Source organism: Alligator mississippiensis, chromosome 2, assembly GCF_030867095.1.
Source record: "Alligator mississippiensis isolate rAllMis1 chromosome 2, rAllMis1, whole genome shotgun sequence".
NCBI lineage: Eukaryota > Metazoa > Chordata > Crocodylia > Alligatoridae > Alligator > Alligator mississippiensis.
In genome coordinates this window covers 4,532,407-4,552,458 of record NC_081825.1, presented here as the reverse complement: position 1 = coordinate 4,552,458, position 20,052 = coordinate 4,532,407, and the positions used below count along the sequence as shown (strand labels likewise).

General features: G+C 45.8%; 1 protein-coding gene across 5 annotated transcripts in view; it reads left to right on the top strand.

Moving 5' to 3' along the window:
* The window catches only part of EXOC6B (exocyst complex component 6B), a 404,537-nt gene that overhangs the window by 372,590 nt on the left and 11,895 nt on the right, over positions 1–20,052 (top strand). The window lies entirely within an intron of this gene.

Genomic DNA, 20,052 nt, shown 5'->3' with positions numbered 1-20,052 from the left:
GAAGGAGATGAGGTCCTGTTTTTGTGGTCTAAGACAGACTTTGCATAAGCCAGTTTGACTCGGATCAGTACAATCTGATGCTATGTTCGACCAGGTTTATCGTAAACCAGTTTCAGCCATATTGAAACTGGTTTATGTGCACGGAACGCATGTGCTGTTACGGGTTTAAACCAGTAGCTGATTACTTAAACCGGTTTATGTGCAACTTCTATCCATAGCCTGAAGGGAGCAGTTGAGCAAGTATCTCCTTGGTGTTTAAGGCTGCAAGATAGTTCGTACTCAGGCTTAATTTCAAGAATAAGAGGAATGCCAAAATTACCTCTTTCTTCACTACTCACGTGTACCTTTGTGTTCATTTCTCTTCTAACTTGCATTTTACTAGAGTTTTCTGTTGCATCAACTAGGTGTCCTGTGTGCTTGGATTTTTTGGAGGATCAGTAGGCTGTTTTTTTCAATGACTTTTCTTGGCATGGTAATTTAAAATACCAATGCATTAAGAGCTCAGGTAAGTCATAAGGAGAGTAAACGTTGCATGTACCGCTAACGCTGGTGAAATGCTTTGCTGGTGGAACCTGTTACAGACTGGTACGGCATGAGAGACTTCAGTCAAGCAAACCAAATAGTTCCTGCTAAGGATCCAGAATTGTTCCTATGTAGATTCATAGATGTTAGGGTCGGAAGGGACCTCAATAGATCATCGAGTCCGACCTGCTATGCAAGCCATAGTGCCCCACTTACACTGATGGAGAAGCTTGCACAGACCTCATTCAGAGTCGCTAGCAAACCAGCAGCAGATCTAGACGGAGAACACCTGGTTCCAGACTCGGAGGTCAAACCAGACCATTGTCACAGACCGTGCAAACTTTTTCCTTATTTTAACCCATTCTAATCCAGTCTCTCACTAGTGCTTGGAGTATGTAGAGGTTTGAGTCTATTCCAGCCTTTCAGCTAACAGTCCCGGGTCCTTTTAACTCAGACTAGTAGAGCTTCAGAAGTCCCAGGTTAGATCCTGCTCGCTAACAATCCACATTAGGGCGTTGCAGTGCACTTTAATATTTAAAAATATAAATAAAGGAAATAAGCATTGGATTACTTACACGCAGAAAAATGCGAATGAAGTCAAATTGGACCCCAGGGCAAGGCTAGTTAAAGAACAATGGATATAATCCTTTTTAATAAACAAAACTAACAGAACGAGGAGGAGGAAGTTATCATGGAAAAATAGCAGATATATGAACTCGGAGTGAATGTAAAAAATAAAAAGGTATTTCAGGCACTTGAACTTGAGTAAAGATTCCAAGCATATCTATTTCACTGCCCAGACGCTATCCTGTTTAACTGCTAGGTGACCTTTCCTGCATGAATCTCTCTTGACAGCGTGCATGCTAAACTTGCAGTATTTTGCTGTTTTTTAGTTGTGTGTCATCTATAAGAAGGGAGAGGGGCGGGGGGACACAACTGTTCCTGCCTCCCACTGAGTATTTGTATGAAAAAAAAATTGCTGTGCGGTGTCATTCAATAACGCATTATGTGCGAGAGGCCATCCAGAGTTTAGGAGGATGTCATGAAAAAGATTTCCTTCTGGGTTACCATAAACTCCCTTTCACACTGCTCCTCTGGCTACTGTACCAATTGCCCTCGCCTTTGGGAAGTACTGCTTTTTTTTTTTTTTTTCCATAGCATTGTTCCCTTCTCTCCTCCGCCATATAAATCCTTCATGTGCTGACTTTTGTACATTTTGTTAGTTGTTTGTTTTTTGAAGTAATCTCTCTGGACAAAAGGCATTTCTCTTCCTCTTATCGTATTCGTTTCCAGACCGGACTTGCTTTAACTGGCGAACATCTCATCCGCACGCCTCTCTAACCTTGTAGCTTCAGGCTTTGTTCTCAAGTTCAGTCTCATAATCTAAGTAGTGGGAGCTCAGGTAGAGAAAGGCAGCGAAATCCCATGTTAGGTTGTGCTTGAGTACTTGCTTCATGGCCTGTAGAGCTGTGAGAATAAGGCAAAGGCTGACAGGGGTCGTGAAGATGTGCTGTGCACTGCTCTATCGTCATGACCCCTTTTATAATGTAATCCTGCCATAAACGATGAGGCTGGCTTCACTGGCTGTTCCAGTGGGGGAAAGGTTTGCTCCTTGAGCCACCTTGCTTATTTTATGCGCTCCTTCCTTCTTAATATTTTCTCAATTAGGCTACACCAACCACGCTACTCCCCTAGTCTTGGAGGTTGTTCCTGGATGACTTCACTTGGTTTGGTCAGCTTAGAATTTGCCGCTCCGACTTTGTATATCCGTGGGGAATAATCCAGCCGTCAGTTTAGCAGTGATGAAACGGACTGTGATGGCCCTGGATGGCAGAGTTGATTGACAAAAAATGTGTACAAATGTTCACACTCTCGCAGGAGAAGCTCTCCTGGGAGTGATTTAACCCTGGTTGTTCCGAGGTAACTTTTGTCTTGGACCAGCCATACTTACTCTGGGAGAAAAATTTTGAACATCTGTACACTCACGGTCTCTCCTGGGAAAACAGCAACTCTCCCTGGAAAAAACTGAATGTCTCTACGTGGTCCAAGAGTATAACATAGCAGCTGTGTCGACCTCCCTGCCCACGATATCCTAGTGTTGTCTCCCATTTGTCCCTCTGGGTCTGACTAGTAGACACCATTGTTTGTAAGTTTGCCAGTGCAGAACCTGTTCCTCAGGAGGCTGGGTTGAAAGAACGAGGTCATTTTATAGGACTCCCTGAATCACATTTGGGTGCGAGTATTTAATTGTTGTCCCTGTGAGATGGTCAGGTAAGCTGCATAAAGGCAAAAAGTCAGCTCCGAGCAGATCCAAGTTGTTAGGTCCATTAACTTCCCTGAAGCCTTATCAATACATATGAATGAGAAGCTGATCCAGTGTAATACATTCAGTTATCCAAGCCGTGCACTTTCTTTTTAAGCTTAAAACAGTTTAGTCCTTTTTTCCTTTCTTCCTTTAAGTGAACTGATCATCAGCTGATAAAATGCCTCTGTTATTTTTCTATCGAGACTACTTTGTATGTGTTTGCTGTGTACAGTATTAGGCCCACAGCCCTGGAGACTGAAATCCCTGCTCTGGAGAGTGGCGATAACTCGGGCAATGACAGGCATTAGTTCGCCAACCTTACCTCTGGGCATCCTGCCTTTTCCATGCCCTGAACGCCATGACACCTCTAGGGTAAATAGTGGTTTATTTTCATGCTTGCCGAATCCTCAAAAGAGTCCCAGGCAGCGACGGTGGCAGCGGTGTCTTTTGTGGTGTGTATACTTGTCCAATAGCACCTGGAGTTAGACCCTCAAACAATAACAGATCAGCGCAGAATTAAAGAGGGGCAACCTATTGGAGAACCAGTAGGAGCTCCTTGAACCCGCAACTAATTTTATTTCAATTTGTAGCAGAGTTTAGAGCAGCCTAGAGGCAGCTCTAAGCTCTTCTAAGCTTACAGCTGCTGCCTCAGACCTGTAAAACCACTCTGGACAACCAAGGATGCAATAGCCTTCCCACGGCTCACGTAGCACACTTGCCATGGCTGGAGGCTGCCCACGGGGAATATCGGAGATAGCAAACATGGGACAGGTTGCCCCACTCCGTGCATAAGCTGAATGATGCGCTGGGAGAGACGCAGAGCCCAGAATCCAGCTCTCCACTTAACTTTCTCTAAAATGCTTGGGTTTCACCAGTGCTCGTTTGCTTTTGTACAGCTTTAGCCTCGTCATCTGCAGCGTCCTCTCGTTGCACCTGTCCGGGCTTCTTGCATGCGACAGGACCTTGCAAGAGCCGATTCCTCAAGCCTTCCCTGTTTCTGAAACCACTTCACGTTGCTTGATTTCTCTCTCCAAGAACGAAAAAGGCACCAATAACGCTCATTTAAATTTATAGCCGTGTTGCACTGTAATGTTTAATCAATGCTACGTGACTGTGTGCTTTAGAGCAGCGTACAAGTTCAATGCAAGGTGAATCTCGTCTAAGATAATCTGAAAGTTCATTCAGAGGTGAAGGCAGCAGCAGCTTCTCGCAGACGGGCTGGGGTTAGCGAGAGGTCGCCTATTTTTTTTTGTTGCCTTTAATGTGTAAACAAAAGAAAAATGCAACTTGCAATGGACTTGGGGTAGTCCTAACAACAAGGGAAATAATAGTGGCTTAGCTGCGCTAACCGCACGGACTGGCACCCTGCCGGTCCTGACACTCACCTGGGTAGGTGCACCCGGATCGAGGGCAGAGGAGCAGTCACATTTGAGACTGGAGAGTAGTCTAGTTCGGGTGTGCCAATCATGTCCCTGCTTTCTCATCTATCCGAAAGGAGGGCTGGAACTGCCGGACCCAGCTGTAACTTCTCAGCCTTTGGTTGCTCCTCTGTCAGCTCCAGGTTTCTTCTGGAGTAGTTGTGTGGAAGCCCCTGGGACATGTCACGGAGACTTTCCAGCATGAGTGAGAGTAGAGGTCTTCCAAAGCCCGTTCGCCTACGCATCCAGGCACCAAGCCACGGCTACACCTGTCCACAATGCATTGAAATGCTAATTGGAGAGACGAGCTCCACCCATCTCCCAAAAAGTCTATGCAGAACTTGACTGTGGCTCAGGCCTGCATCTTGGATTTAGTGCCAAACTAACACAACAGGAGGAAATAGTTATCATCCCCTAATGCAAAAGCTGTTTTGATGCTAGCATTTGGGAGGTGTCGGTGAGCCCAGACTATTCTTTCCTGGAAGCTTAATAGGTTTTTTTTCCTTGTTACTGAAGGAAACAAGATGGAAAGGAAACTGAGCAGCTACATTTCCATCAGCTTTGATTTTATAGGTCTATAAAATGCAGGAATCTGTAACTAAATTGATGTTTGGGGGGGTATATGGTAGGCAGCCTATAGTCTTCTGTTTGGGGCTATTTTTGCCTGTATTCCTTCTCAAAAAGTCTCAGTTCTCAAGTGTTGAACAGTGCAAATAACCATATTGGCAGGGTGCTACAAGTTCTGATGTGTGCATTTCAGTAGCAAGTATACATCTGTAGTTGACAAACTCCCATTCTCATGTACCCAACATCTCTACAACTCGAATGTCCCGTGGCCGTAGGGTTGCCAACTCTGACTGAAGCTATTCTGGGAATTTTTTTTTATCCAACATAACAATGTCATTAATTGCACCGTTCAACCCATTCGCAATATCAAGCTCCCAGATAGCTTTCAATAGCCACCGGGAGATGGATGCCAATTCTGGTAGACTCCCGGCCAATCTGGGAGGGTCGACACCCCTACACAATCATCACGCCCCAAGATGGAGTGTGTCAGTGCTCAGCACAGGAGTAAACCTCATTGCGTGGTGATGATTTCAGGGGTATTTTTTCACGCAGGCGAATTTGGCAGTGGTGAACGATGCTGAGTTGCCCGTTCTAGAAACTGATATTCTCCATATAAAGCAAATATAGGCAATAGCAGCGTGTTTTCTGCGTACCGGCATGGCTCAGTCTTGCGTCAACAGCATCACCTGGAAAAGAGGGGTGGTTAGTCTCTGGAAACCTCTATGGAAATAGCCTGTTGAGGTTGTCATGAGGATTGCCATAGAGGTAGCTTCTATGATATAGACATTCGTGGGAGAGTGTGAGTAGAGCTAGGAGTGCACTGGAAGCTAGCCCTGGAGGAGTGTTGAATCCTCATGCAGCAGATGCATTGCAAGCATGGTTATGCAAACTACTTCCTTGAAGAGAAAATGTTAGGCATCCAATACAGTCTAATGAAGAAAATGTTTTTCCTTTCCTAATGGTGTAATTTAAAATTGCATGTGTAACTTTCTCGCATAAATCACTTCAGCCTCTTTGAGTTGAATGTAAATGATTTTCCTGATACGCGAGTTCTTACCCTGGGGATAGCAGCCACGTTCCAGCTCTACATAGCTAGAAGGTAGAGAAGTCCCAAACTGAAGGTCATCGCATGGAAAAGAGTGAGTTGTTCTTTTTTTAGTGTAATAGGCAAGAAGATATTCTGAAAGCAAGTATGGTCTAATGGTGAAACCATGGGACCGCAATTAGCGGCTCCAGTTTTACCTCATTCATTGACGTGTTTTGTGACTTTGGACAAGTCATTTGTCATCTTTGTGCTTTCAGTCTTTCATGTAGACATAGCAAAACCCACCTTTAGAGGACTGCCTGGGAGGACTGAATTGCTTTTAGAAGCATCTGGATGGGCTCAGGGATCCTCGTGGTGCACAAGTGCAGAGTAAGACTGCTTGTTGCTGTATTAATTTTTGGTTTCTAATCTGCACCACAACCGGGGCTTTTGGGTTGAAGTCTTCAGCTTTCAATCCCTCTCCCTTGACCCTTTTCCTTTCCTTCTGACATAACGAATTTCAATTAATTTTCCTCTTCCACATTCACATGTTCCGATTAGCAGCTGAAACGATAGAGATGTTCTTTCTTTGTCAGCTTCTGGTGCCCTTCTCAAACCTCTTGGTATGGAAATGTGAGGCCCCTGTGCATGCTTGTTTAATGATCTGATCCCAGTCCCAAGGATCCTGGCTCCTGCACGTGCATGGCAGGAGGCACAACTGTCCGATCAGGAATCGGATCCCACTTGCACCGTAAGTACTTGCCGATGCTCAGGATCATAATCCCAGGTTTGCCCTGCACTGACATTAAAAGAGGAGTGCCTGGAGATCCAGCTGGGGCTGCAGTCACGATCCATCCCTGGGACCACACTAGAGACTTGAACCAGCTCCCATAAGATCTGGGACCAGGGACTGACGATCAACTCATTGAAGTTCCCAAACCAGTGAGATGACAGTCGTCTGATATTTTTTTTTTTTTTTTGGCCCCATCTGGGATGACGCCAGTCCGGATCAAAACAGGCTGTTTAGGTCAAACTGGCAATCGGCTGATACCCGAGACCCCGCTCTCAGCATCTCTGGCGGGCTCCCAGAGAGAGGGGCGGGCTGGGGGAAGAGCCAGAGGGCTTCATCTGCAGACTTTAAACCTCACTGGGAATCTCCTGTCCCCCATGCTCTGGCACCCTAGGGAGGGCTGCTGAGCACAGGGTTTGAAGTCCCCCAGCAAGGAAGCCCGGAGGAGGCTGCTTCATCTTGTTCTTTAAAGCTCCCTTGGCCTAGGGAAGTAGAGCCCAGGAGAGCCTGAGACTAGAGAGATACTGCCTCTGGGGATCTGGGCAGGGGTTTGGGTCCAGGACCCTGGGCTGCCCCCAGGTCAATCCCACTGATAGTTTTGGGCACAGATGTGTCCCAGACCTTGGGGCTTCCCCAGGCTGAATCCCTAAGCTCAGCTGAGCATCGGGATCTGTCATGGACCAACCCCAACGTGCTGCACTCTCCGTTTACGACGCGATGCAGACGAGCCACAAAGATGTTACATATTTGCATGTGGAATAGCTTTGTGGCTGGTTTGCTGTATTATCCATCATGCCAGAGCTTGGCTTTAACATGTGGCAAAGTTACTATTTACAGCACCATTCACACCTTAATTGCATCCTAAATGTGATGTGTGCCAGGGCCCAGAATCGGGTAAAGCCAGGAAGGTAGACGGGAAGGGCTGGAGAAGTTTTGTCTCAAGTGTTGTCAGGTTTGTTTTTTTTTCACCTCTTGCTTTATTTTCACCGACACGGCCTCTGTTTCCATAGAAAAAGGCCTGGAAAGGCGGCTGAGATGGAGAACTCAGCTGCTGTCTGTCAGCTGACAGCTGCAGGTGCTGGTTTGCCAAAGCCAGCGACAGACTTTGAGAGCTCCCTAGCTCCTGAAGCCCGGAGAAAATATTGAAAGAATGAGAAAGAAGAAAAAAAACCCAACCCTCTTGAAGATGTTTCCCGTGATATTCTTGCCCCTTTCTTCAAATCCTGCCTTTTACAACTTCTATTTTTTGGAGCACATTTGAACATTAATCTGCACTGTGGCTTAATCCATTCCCCCACCTCTGGCTCAGGGAAAATGCAGAGCACCTGGAGTCTCCCACGTTGGTTAAAGTGCTGAGGGTCTTTCCCGCTCCTCACTTACCTTCTCCTGTGAAGTCAGTTCAGGAATAAACGAGGCATAAAAATACCTTATAGGAAACCTAATGAAATGTTTGCCAGGCACTTAATGTTTCTCAGTTGGTACTAAGTTCTGTAAAGTACTATTAAATAGCATTTTTCCAAGGATGGTTTTTCTTATCTCTCGTTGCATCCCAAAATTGGTCATCTTTAGGGTCTCGGGCAGAAATGTTAACCTCTTCTTTACTTGGAAAACACCACACATCTGTGTTGGCCTATATTGCATCTATTTATCTTCCCTGTGCAGAACTGCGATGACTCTTGCAAACTTTTCTGAACCTATGAATCTATAAATAGCTTGGGGAATAGCTGCTTCAGGGTATTCAAGGTGGCAAGAAGTTGTGCGGTGTGTAGGTCATTCTTGGTAACTCCCTGTTCCTCATCCAGTCAGTTGTCACTGGATCAAACCAGATTGTTTGCAAGCTTTGAGATTACAGTTTTCATTAAGATGTTCATTTAAAAACATCGTCTCGGTTTTCACCCTCCTCTTGCAGATGCTGTATAAAGGGTTTGGAGCCCTGGAGTTTCCCTAGAATTCAGTTTAGCTTTCCCTTTGGATCCAGTCCAGTGACTTAAGTGACTGAGGGCCCCAATCAGCAGATAACAGGAGAAGGAGCAATGGTCTCAAGTTGCAGTAAGGGAAGTTGAAGTTGGGCATTAGGGAAAAAAATTCTTACTAGGAAGGAGGTGAAGCACTGGAGCAGGTTACCCAGAGAGGTGGTGCAGTCTTCATCCTTGGAGGGGTTGAAGACCCAGGTAGACAAAGCCGTGTCTGGGATGTTGGAGCTGGGGCTGGTCCTGCTTGGAGCAGGGGGTTGCACTAGATGTGACCTCCTGAGCTCCCTTCAACCCTCATTTTCTATGGTTTTAAGATCCTTTACCATTAAAGTAATTGGGAGCTTCATCATTGACTTAAATTGGCAACAGATCAAGCCCTATGGGGATTTCCAAATGCCTACAAGACTGCCACTGGGACGTGACAAGTTAATCCAGCCCCACCCTTGCATCTTGCACGGCTCTGCATCAAACTCCTTGAATTCCAGGCAATAGTTGTAGTGCTTGCTGCCAGTTTAGTCATACAGACTAAATTTTTGCAGACTTTTTTTTTTTTTTTAAAGAATCCAGTGCTCCATAATGAATATTAACCAAAAATGTTCTTTCTTCAGAGGACGCTGAAATAGTTTACAATCAGAAATACAGTGAGTCAGATACACATACAGCATAGCTGTAAAATTTTAACAAGCTTCTTTATATACATCTCTGGGGGAAAGGGAATCTTGCAGTGTAATTTCACTATAACTTCAAAGTAAATGGAAATCTAGGGATATTCCTCGTAATAAATTATCAACCTTTACAGATGAAAGAACATAAAGCCTTTTTGTATATAAAAACTGCAGATGAAAAAAGTTTGTCGGAGTCCTTCCCACCGGAAGCCCAGTTTTAACGAATACAAAAGCCTATAAACAGGCAATAATAGGAGTCCAAAAATAATCCAAACTGGGTTTTGGGTGTGGTCAGTCACAGACCTTGCTCCATTCAATCCGGTCCTTTCTGCATAAACCGTCCAGCTTTTTTTTTTCTTTTGCTGTTTCCAAGAATTGTGTCACCTTGAAGAACAGCAAAGAAGACGGAAAAAAAAAATAGGACTATAAAAGTAACATCCAGACTTTCTAGAATAGGTCCAATTTTCCAGTTAAAATTCAGGAAGAAGAACACTGTGTCCTTTGCCTAAACGTTCCCCAGGCAGAGCAGTCGGGTGAACCCGAGGAAACGCAGGTACGGTTTTGTGGCTTCCTCCAGCAGGTTATTTAGGACACAGCTGTAGTGTTGCAGCAGCCGCCCCAGACACCCCCCATCCACTCCCAAAAATGATATTGCCTCTAGGTGTGGAAACTTGCTGCTGAGGAGCTCCAGGTTTCTCTACAGCAGTCGGTGTTGAGCGGTCTCCGAGGCACGTCCCAGAGGGACACTCTTGATCGCTCCCTACACAAGCGTGGGAGTGAAATTTCACCACCTCACTCCCACGCTTGTGTAGGGTGCGATCAAGAGTGTCCCAACGGGGTCATGCTGCCACTGCGGTATACGTAAGCCCTCAGTCTCCGTACCTCGATGCCCCTTCCGTTGGATGGGGATAGTAGCACTTTCTTACTGCAAAGGACTTTTGCAAAGCATCTGTGGTCATAAAGGTGAATAAAAATACAAAAGGCTGATACTGTAGGTGAGGCCTTGGCTCCATTTGAAATCGGTGACTAAACTCTTCCTGGTTTTTACGGGACCATGTCACAAGCGAGTGAATGAACAAGGGTTATCACCGGTTCTTTTTTTTTTTTTTTTTTCCTTTTAATCTTGGTCATAATATTGTGCAAACACACACACAGCCAGTCCTTCAAAGGCGTGTTTCTTTCTCTCCTGATATGATCATGGAGGAACCCTTTTTCTTTTTAATAAACATTTTGCTTTTATTAGTCTATCGGTGCTCATCTTGGAGTCTCTTGGGGCTTTTTTGCACTACAGAAATTACCTATTGCTAGCCATAGATGCTGCTGAAGCAATGTTGAACGTAGCTGGAAGCAGAGAGGGGCAAACCATTATTTGGCACTGATGCCATTGCATTTCTTGCTTCCATCCTTGGTGTGCAGAAGGGGTGTTTTTAATAGTGGAGACGAGGTCGTCTTACGGGGATGTTCTGTGACTCCATTTGGACCAGCTCTGTGGAGGGTTAGATGATATGGGTAAAAATGGGCATGCTTTATTTGCACTGCTCTCATCGGGGAGCTTTACTGGTAGCAGCAAGGGTGGAGCTCAGTGTGGACAGGGCCACATTTAGGAACGTCTTTCAGGAGCGGTAAGACAAAAATCAGTACCGGTGCATAGAAGGCAGCAAGCAAGCATCTGTGTATGGCGTCTGCTACCAGCAAGGAGTAAAGATGCTTGATGGATCCTCTCGGGGCAAAAAAAGGTGCAATTTATGGGTTCCCAGATTGGCAAGTGTATGTAGGAGCAGAGATGCTGTAGCTTTTTAAAGCAGTCTTATTTGAACCTAGACGCACAAATTCCTTTGGCGTAGAGAAGACTTCTGCTCTCTTACTAGCTTCTTCCCTGCAAAAAAGCTAAGAGGCAGGGGGCTGGCTGAGTGACTCGGTTTAAAGTTTATGATTCAAGAGCCAACGTATGAGTGTTGCTTGCAGCTAAAAGAAACAAAATCATAAAAAATAATAACAATAATAAAAATAAAAAAAAATAAAAATATAATAAAATAATTTGGCTTTTTATGTGCTAATCTGAGCCCTGGCATTCAGGGTAAGCAGAAGACACTGATACTATTCAAGAAACTGCTGGCTGACAAACTCCTCTGGCACAGCTCCCCCTTTTTTACTTTATCTTTTTGGGCGCTGAATTGGACCCCAGAAAACCCCGTTCTGGGGAAGAATTGCAAACAGCCATTGTTGGCACCACCTAGATCCCGGCCGAGCTCTCGCAGACGCCTGACTGTCTCTCGCTTGAAGATGCAGTGCGTTAACTATAATTCTTTCAGCTCCACTTAATGTAAGAAATCCAGGATAATTGCGCTTAAATTTGTTTAAACAGGTTAAAAGACTTGCTAGTTAATGGTCTCTGTTCTTTTCTACCTTTTCATCTCGTGTGTGTGTGTGTGTGTGTATTTTTCCTCAATGGTGTGTGTTTGCTTTTTTTTTTTTTTTTTAATTGCGGTTATTTCTCTGTTAAGGAATAATGCTCCTGAGCACGACTGTCTGTCTGTCTTTGGCATAGTACAGTTTGTAATTCCTGAGCACCATGGAAAATCAACAAACTCCTAATAGAGCTTAAGCCCATGCGTATCTCCTGTGGTACATGTGCCTAGAGGCAAATGACTGGAGGGGCGGTAGGAGTATGGAAACTAGAAATGCCCTAATTTGGACCTTCTCAAAGGGGAAGTTTTGTTTCCACCTTCATTATCTGTTTCTCCCCTCCCTGTGGTTGGTGGATGCAGTTATATTTTGCATCTCTGTTGGCAAAGGACTTTCTTTTCAAGCAGTCTAATGATCTTGCTGCTTGGTCTGAAAAGAAATAGCTTAGCATATTAAGATGTGTGTGTGTGTGGCTTCTAGCATTAGCCTGCTTAGAGTGTATAGCATGCGAGTTTGTACTGATTTAAGGGCCTCGGGTTAATTGTACGGGATCAAAATTCCCCATTCGCAGCAAAGGGAAGTTAACGTTAGATATTAGGAAGAACTTTCTGACTAGCAGGATAGTAAAACCCTAGAAGAGGTTACCCAGAGAGGTGGTGCAGCCTCTATCCTTGGAGGTGATGAAGACCCAGGAAGACAAAGCCTTGGCTGGGATGATGTAGTTGGGGCTGGTCCTGCTTGGAGCAGGGGGTTGGACTAGATGTGAGCCCCTGAGGTCCCTCCAACCTTCATTTTCTATGACTCTTTGAAATAAAGTAAGAATTGGTCTTCAGGAGTATATTTTTCTTCCCTACTATTTAGCAACTGAAAATCCACGTGGCAGCCACTGAGCCTTGGTACTGATATGCTCTGATGATGGGCATGTTACAAATGCAGATAGGTCTGCTGCTGTTTTGGCCGAGTAAAGAGCTCCGAGAAACTAAAAGAAAGAGGAAGGGGTGGTGGGAGGACACCACGGTAAACACAAATACAGACGACTATTTATTTTGGCTCCTGCAGGACCCACGTGGGCAGACGGCCTATATAAAGGTGTCCTCTTAGCAGCGAAAGAGGAGGATTGCTGGGCAAAGGAAGGAATCCAGTGGCATGGGCTCCATTCCTGACCTCTGTGAATTTGGGCAGCTCACATAGGGCGTGTGCCTGCTCACTTTGGACTCGATGAACTTTTGCCTTTTACTTAATGCAAACAGTACCTGGCTTTTCACCTAGCTGCTCCTTCAGTAAAATGGGGATATGACAGCTTCCCTGCCATCCAGCCAGAGCGCCAAAATTTTGGACTTGTTCATAAGGCACGCTAGGCTTCTTCAGTGAGCGGCAAGAGAAGGTCTGTAGCATTTCCTGCTGTGAATCCATGTTAACTTTGCCATGGTTGGTGGTGGTAGGGCTCCAGTTGAACAAAAAAATATTTCCCCAAAGTCTTGCGGGACTGGATTCAGGGGAGAGGGAGTCCGAGTAAGCTGGGTTCCAGAAATGCAGTAGCTGAAAATGTATAAACACCAGTGAATATTTTATATCCAGCTGCCAGATTTATCTTAAACATGTCTCTTGGTCTGGCGGGGGGGGAAAGTCTCTTGAAACGCCTTCCTTGCACATACCTACCACCCTCGGTAGGTGAAGTGCGGCCTTTCTGTAGAGATTGGGTTTCATCCTAGAACCTGTGGACCTCCCTTTCCTACCCCAGCTATAACCCTCCACCCTGTTTTGCTTATTTTTTTTCTCATTCCAGTATGGCTGCGTCTCTTTGTCCGTGACGGCCAGCTTCTTTCTGGGTAGTGTGGTTTTAAATATTGTACGCTGTCCTGACAGATTGGTCTGGGCAGTTTCGAAATCAAAATAACCCTCTTTGGAAGAAGGCTTCTAGATGCAATTTAAATTGGTAGCAGATCTGTGACCGAGGGAGGGAGAGGGGTCGCACTGAACACAGCCCATGTTTGCCTGCTATATCGCTCCGTTGTTTTCAGCTTCTGCCCTTTCCCTTCAGTGATAGCCTTCCCCGCATCTCTACCTCTTGACTTTGCAACAAGTCAATTAGTCATTTAGACCATTTTTAGGAAGTACGCTTCATCTTATTTCTATCCAGCCCTGAAATCTTCTTGAGTGGATTAGGTGGTATTAGTAATTGCTGTGTGAAACTCAACAGCTTCTGTTTTCAGTGGTTCATAGCCGCATCTTGCAGGAATTGAATCCATGTGAGGATCCCATGCCCACATGCCGCTCAGACTTTCAGGTCCTAGATCTTCCAAGGCTATCAAACATTACTAGGGCTCGTGCAGAAACCTACTGATTTCACATGGTTTTGCTGCACGTGGATCCTTTTTGGTGGAGGGTATCTGGTTAATGAGCTGTGGGGTCACCATGGCTTAAAATGCTCTCGACTCTGCTGGGGCCCAGCCCAATGAACTATATGGTAAATTGTGAGCCTTTGGACTAATATCATGCATGGTTCATATTGTATATAAGTCAGTACAAAAGCGTTGCTTAAAAGTGTGTTCATGGGGTATCTGAGCTAAAACTTGAAGCAGTTTCAAAACAGGTAAAACGCATCAATTCTGGATGAACTAATTCTATGGGTACTATATGCTGTATGGGGGATGAAAGCAAACCTCCAATAGTTAGATTCTGTTCCTGGAAAATTTTAGCAAAGTTATAAGTTTTCCATATATAGAATCTAACGATGGGGGGTCATTTTACATTCAAAGTTATCTTTTATTTGAGCAAAGATGGTATATCTTATTCCTAACAACTAAAGCTATTACTATATAGCAGGGGTTTTCACAGAATCAGAAAATTAGGGCTGGAAGGGAGCTCAGGAGATCACATCTAGTGCAACCCCCTGCTCCAAGCAGGACCAGCCCCAACTACATCATCCCAGCCAAGGCTTTGTCTACGCAGGTCTTCAACCCCTCCACGGATGGAGCCTGCACCACCTCTCTGGGTAACCTGTTCCAGTGCTTCACCACCCTCCTCGTGATAAAAATCTTCCTAATTTCTATCCTTAACTTCCCTTGCTGCAATTTGAGACTGTTTTCAAACTTTTTTGTCTGCGTGCCCTGTTACCCACAAAACATTGCTATTCCTATCCCCTATGTGTTCACTGACGTCTTCTGTATGTCTGATATCAATACACGGCAGCGCCGTTACTGCACGTTGATTGATCGGAAGGTACACCACCATTATTAAAATTTAGGCACCCCAGTTTGAAAACCACTGCTTGGTAGCACGGTAGTGCCTCTTCATCCCAGGTGAGATCGGTGCCCTGTTGCGATAGGTGTCATACAGACAAAAAAGAAGAGTGCTGATCCAAAACACACAAGGCGAATAAAAGGAGGAGGTGTATCCTTGTTGTACAGATGGGAAACTAAGGCCCAGAAACTGCACATTTCTGAAAGATCATATGATTAATCTATTTCTAGATAAGGGACGAACCTCAGTACTCTTAAGACATGGTCCCCAAAACCTGGCCTCCTCCAAGAGAATATCTGATTAAGATAGCTAATGTCCTGCTAAGAAGTTAGTCACCCTTCATGTTTCTTTGCCTCCTATTTTATCCTTTCTATTTAAATTCTTTTATAGCAGAGATGGGATAAGATTAAGCTTCGGTATCGACCTGACCCCTTGCTCTCAGAGGCATGACAGAGGTTTGAATCTCTGTACATCAGAGTTACTAGTGAGGCAGGACAAGGAGGTTCCTACTGCAGCTGTGTTGCCTTTGGTCTTAACTTTCTAGGACTTAAACCTCTGTCTCTCCCCACTTTTCCTTAAAAATAAGCGAAGAGACCCATTTGGAGCAACTCTCCCCAGAGAGAGCATGTGCTTCTACATGCGTGAGGCACATAGCGAGCTGCAAGTTTGCATTCGCCGATCATCTTGCATGTAGCCCAGAGACACAGGCAGCGCTCAGAGTTTCGTGCACTTTTATAGCATCATCGTAACGCTCATTTTCCCTTCCCCCTACCTCCCCGTGTGTGTGCTGTCGAGTGTGATTTATACACTTGAGAAGTAGACTCCTTTAGTTTAAGGAATTAATGGTATTTGCATATTTTATTTTGGAATCTCCCCCAGAAGGCACAGACTGAACTCTTCGCGGAGCTGTGCAGCGTGAATGCCGGCGCACAATCCTTTATTTATTTTTTTTACTTTCAGATTTAGCAGCAGAGGTGAAAAGTTTAAACAGTAAAGCCAATAAAACCACATTTATGTGACAGATAAATTGTCTCAAGACAGCTTGCCCTTCGCTGTCAGGCTTCCTATTTCAAGGCTTCTCTCCCTCCTACCCTAGGAGGAACACGAAATGGTCCTGCAGTCCACCTTACTGCAAGGCCGGGCGCCTGAGCAAACACCGCACATACCTGCAGACTGCATGATACGAGGAAGCCAGAGTCCAAAGGTGCAGGCTTGGCCAACCCACGTATCCGCCGGCCTGCCTATCTGGCAAGATTGATGTGGGTAAACAGTCGTAAAATACACAGGCTATCCATCACTGTCACGTTTGGGCTCTTGGGAACCGTGATCTCCGAGCGCCGGCAGAAGGTCTGGACCTCGCAGTGGTGTTTGGCTGCACAAAGAATGGCTTGCGTCTGTTTGATTCTTCTAAAACGTGCTGACCCTGCTGTCTAAAGGGTGCACGCAATTGTGGATTCCTACATCACACCATGGATTTGACTTTTAAAAAACCCCAGTCCACTCGATCAGGGAGACACCAGCATAAGCAGACAGGTTTGCTTCAAATTCTCTCTTGAACCCAGGGAAGGCCTTATACTGGCAGTGCCCCCCTTTGCCTCCGACAGTTGTTAGCTCAAGTGTCTCGGATGCAGTTCAAGGCACTGGGAGAGGGGTCTATTTGACCCTGGGCCCTTGAATTGAACCCAGAGGTGAAGCAGCAACCAGTCCAGGCTACATGTCTTGTCACATGCCGTTAGGTCAGCCGCTGGTCCTTTTCATGAAATCCAAGAGCGATCTTCAGTCTTGCAGCACTGAAGTATGGATCTTCAGTCTTGCAGCACTCTTGCAGCGAGATGGATGATGGAGGCGACACACAGCACCCGAAGGGAAAGTCTGCCATCTCCTCGCCACACTGAAGTGCGAAGAGCACTCTTCGCTTGTGCACTTTCAACCTACGCCACGATGGGAGCTATCCGCGATGACCTCTCAGCCTTCCTCGCCTCTGTCTTGTCAGGGTCCTGTCCTACTCAGTTAGCTCGCAGCCGGGTCCTGGTCATGGGAAAGCCTAACGAGGAAGATCTTCCTTTGTGAGAGGCCTGATCACTGCGGATGCATCTCTTTTATGCCCTTAACGTGGCAGAAGTCTGACCTTCAAAACAAAAAGAGACCTTTTTTTAGACTAAATATGTGTTTCCCTACAGAAGGGTCCAGTGCATCCAACTGTGGCTTGGAGACTTGGCTATGCTTCTTAAAATGAAGTTCTCCTCCTTTTGCCACCATGTTTCTCCTGACCCAGAGAAGTGGTTCTCCTCACTGACTTGCTATTTAAAAATGCACAGGACCTCTTGATGCTCTCCTTTCTGGGGGTCTAGCCAGGCACAAGCCCTTTCAAAGCCAAATACTTCTGTTCCTGAGTACATCACCCCTGCCTCGCACAGCTCCGCTGCCTGCTCATACGTCCATTTGAAACGTACCCTCCTCAATTCAAATGCCTACGGACGCTTGCTGCAGCCCTGTCTTATGCCCCTGGGCCAGATTAGGTTAGTCTTTTTGGGGTGATTTCAGTGGTCTTTAATCTGGTTTATACCCCACCAATCTGGTTTATACCCCAATCCACTGTCTCTCCATCCTCATGTTGTGTCCTGGTCTCAGTTCATGCCCGTTTAGGTAGCAACTGCACGCTCTACAGATGTCATTTGGAAGAGCTGTGCAGAACGGTCTCCCCTCGTGGCTCTCCCTCTGCAATCAAGTCCCTTTAAAAGCCTGGGTCAGGCCTTTTGGGTCTTCTCTGCCATAGGCCTTTATTTAAATGCTGAGATTGTCACAGCCTGGCCCAGCGATCTGTAGGAAACCAGCTGTCACCCCATGCATTGCAAAGGGATTATCAATTCTATCTTTGCACCAAGGCTGGGGATGTAGCTGTGGAGCTCGCCCTGCTCACCTCTTCCTGGTCCTTTTGCACCAAACCTTGATCAGGAAGTAGCAGCTTGGCCTTCAAGCAGCTCCTGGCACGGGCCCGCCACCGCTCTTGAGCTCTGTTTCAGGTGTGCTTATTCGCGATTAACTTCTGGTTTCCTCTGTCCGTAGCCAGACGGCACTTAAAGTAGTCTGAAATAACTTACAAGTACCATACAGAGATGGTTGTTAATCAGAAGTCGGGCAAAAGCCAGGGTAGAGTTGCACCTTCTAGATTAATTGAATCAGAGGTGTATACATAAGTTTTCTTGAGCACAGATGACAAAGTGAGATGTGCCCGTGAAAGCTCATGCATCACCAATTCAGTGGGTCTAATAAGGTGCAACTACCCTCCCTTTAAAAGTATATCTGAAAATAATTTAAAAGGTTTTTGTTTTCTTTGTCTAGTTTTTTTTTTTCCTGCAACCTCTCTCAAATAGCAAGAGATTTCCTGGTCCAAAAGGAACAAGAACTCCTCATAGGATTTTCTTTTAAAAAAATTAAAAGAAAAAAGAAATTGCCCACCAGAAACGCTACGAGTCAACGTCCCGGGACGGGCGTGCGGCTGTCCTGTGTTCTGCTTTATCTGCAACGCAGAATATCTGTACAATTTAGTGGTAGAATCGACCGACCCAGTGAGGAGGCCGCGAGCCCCGTATTGCAGTTAACCCATGAAGAGAGAACGTGGGATCATATTTAAGCATCTATTTCTTTAAGGCCTTTTTAATGCATCTCTTTGGAAAAACTGCTACAGATGATGTTGAACTTCAGTTTGCAGTTAACACAATGGGCCGGAGCTGACCTGCCGTACAATGCCCGATAGACTTGCAAGACGGAAAAGCCCTCTTAGGTCCCAGTCTAATCCGTCCCCCCTGCCCGTGCGGGATTGTTCCCCGTAGCCTGTTTTCTTTGCCATGACCTACATAGTCAAACAGAGTCTTGTTGCACATTTTTGTTTTGTACCTCGAGGTCCTCATGGAGGCAAATCCCTTCTTTGTGGGGTGGGCTGTGTTGTTAAACAGGACCAGAGCCTGGAGGAAAACCATGGAGATGCTGGCACAAAGGGCTCTATGGTCCCAATTTTTACCTCTGGACATTAAGCACTAGATAAAATAGCTGCGCTGTTCTTCTCATGGGCTCTGCCGTGACCGCGAGGGCGCTGGGACCTGGGGAGAGAAGGTAGAAGAGGTGGCAGGAGGGCAGTGCATCCCTAATATTCATAGTTGGCAAACACCTGAACTTTTGCAGGACTTGGAGAACAGTAATGCCTTTCTTCTGAAGATGGTGACTCTTGAACTGGGAGTCATAATCACCTTGCTATTATTTGCATACAGGTAAAAGTTTCATGCAGGTTGGGCAGGGGAGTAGGTCATCTCTTGGATGGGGTGGAATTTCCTTAAAAAAGGAGGCTCCCAGTATGAAAAAGATTGAAGCCCACTGCTTCTAAAATAATTGGCTTTCCTGAGAAACAAGGCAAAGTAAGGGAAGATACTGGTTGATCTTAAAAACACTTGAGCCATTTTTTCCCTATTTGCAACAGTTTGCACTCTGATAGACAGTCCCATCCTTTCGGCAACTTCTATTTAATGAAAGTTTCCTGACCTAGGTAAAGCATCCCAAGGTACAGTAAAAGCTGTCCGCTATACCGAGATCGTTGACATGCAGCTTCTAGGTTGAACATGAGTTTTTTCCCTCCTATCTCTTACCTGATTTTATATGAAGGAAACAAGTTTTTGGTGCAGTTTCTTCAGCAGGTTTGCTTTTGCAGCGTGCTGATACGTGGTGCGGATTAGGCTGCTGGGTGTTCTCTTGGTATTGCTATCTTGCTGTAGTTGTGATATAAAATCTACTCGCACCGTAGGGCCAACCTCTTTGGCAGGCATGCTACACCTTAGCCCCACGTCCTCCTCCGGTGCCCCTGCCCTGCCTAATCTCCTGCATCGCTTTCTTCTCCCTGCCCTGTGCTCACTGCTCAGTTTTCTGCTCCCTGCCCTCTCTGCCTCTGTGCTGCCTTTGGTTATACCCCATGCAAATCCATAGTAGCAAGACGTTTGTTGGTGCTCTCAGCCATGGTACCAGCAGTTTGGAGAGTGCTCATAGTACAGCGAGTGACAATGTACAGCATGGGTGCATGATGCCGTGGGTGGGTGAAGTGGTTCAGAGATAATCGCCGTTCCCACCTTTTGTCCAGAGCTCCAGGGCCGT